This window comes from Carica papaya, chromosome 4, assembly GCF_054855325.1.
Source record: "Carica papaya isolate Zhongbai chromosome 4, ASM5485532v1, whole genome shotgun sequence".
NCBI classification, from domain to species: domain Eukaryota; kingdom Viridiplantae; phylum Streptophyta; class Magnoliopsida; order Brassicales; family Caricaceae; genus Carica; species Carica papaya.
In genome coordinates, this window is record NC_142312.1 from 14,525,022 (window position 1) to 14,526,604 (window position 1,583).

Below are 1,583 nucleotides of genomic sequence, written 5' to 3' on the forward strand. Positions count from 1 at the left end.
GATATCAAAATACAAAATAGAATTCTTATAAAATAACTATATTAGAGTATAGATTAAACTATTGCACTCAAATTATATTTTAGGGATTCACTGAGGATTTGCGAATGGGTCCAAATAAGCTTCAAGAGGTAATCCGAGGAACAATTCATCAACTTCCACATCATATGGGGGGCATGGATTAGGGGTGAGTTCCATGTAAACTCAATAAAGGAAGCAATATTTAAACCATACAACTAAGGTATAAAAGGTAACTAATCTGAACAACATTTCCATATATACCTCTTAACTCGGAGGACCATCGTTGAAAAAATATATTCAAGTATTTAGAAAGCCTTTTCGTCTTTCTTACGAAAATCCAATGAAAGATTATAAAACCAAGTAGATGACAATTAGCCAATGTCATAAACAGGTATATTAAGTTGCATCAAGCATATTCGAACATACAAGGTATTCATCAGAACCCAAATAAACAGAATATTCAATTTAGAATGAACAGAAGAACCATCATATAAAATCATTATAGAGTACCAACTAAGTATCATGGCTGTGTTTTATTTAAGTTTTTTATTGATCTCCATGCGAAGGCGTTCAAAAACATATATCTACTGAGGGTAGAATGATCTCTAGCTATCACTGTGAATGACAATCAATTTCCATTCATATCAATATAAACTAATGACCACAGTCGTACGTCACCACTGTGGTCCTATATACCATTAAGAATCCACTCTCATTAGAGGTGGGGTTTAATAACACATTCAAGCCAAGGCCCACATTAATGATCATATAACCAAAACCCGGTTGGGGTCCCTTAACATATCCGACATAATGTCCATATTATCTGGACTTGAACATCAGGATATTCCTGAGAGCCAGGACTCATAGAATAAGCCTTTTCACAATTACCAAAGGTAAAGTGAAGGGCTAATCCCACATATATTTCAGAATCATATTTTTTGAACCCTCATGCATATCCACTCATATTTCATATTCAAATAAACTAAGCGTCAACAAACATAGTAATTCATGCATCAAGTCAAGCAATATCCCAGTATAATTTATCTAAAAAGTACACTTAGAAATATAAGAGAAAATACTAGAGAATTTCTTACCAAACCAAGTCGATTAGTCTTTTAAAAGGGTAGAAAAAGGACTTCTAGTAACCCTTGAACAAGCTCTTAAAAATTCCTACTTTCCTTTCTTTTTTCTTAAAGCTTTCTCTCTCTAACCTTTACTTTTTTCTTCATCTAAAATTCTAATAATGCGAGAATGAAAATGGTGAAAAAAGAGAGAAGAAATGGATGAGTGTGAAAATGAGGAGAGGGGTTTTAAATAGATTTTGGAGGGCTACGGATGCTCGCTACATGGCAGAAATCTAACGGTACATGTGGTGGGTGGTTAAGGAGAGAGTGGTCAACAGTAGGACCCACATAGCATGGGGAGACACGCTGCAGACGAGACATGTCCACGACTTGCCCGCTTGGCTGATAGCGTGTGATTGGGTGCACTGTGCGTGCAGATCCATTTCTAGTCACACTGCGCACACACTAGTGTGGCTGACATGCGGGTTCCCACGTGAGGTG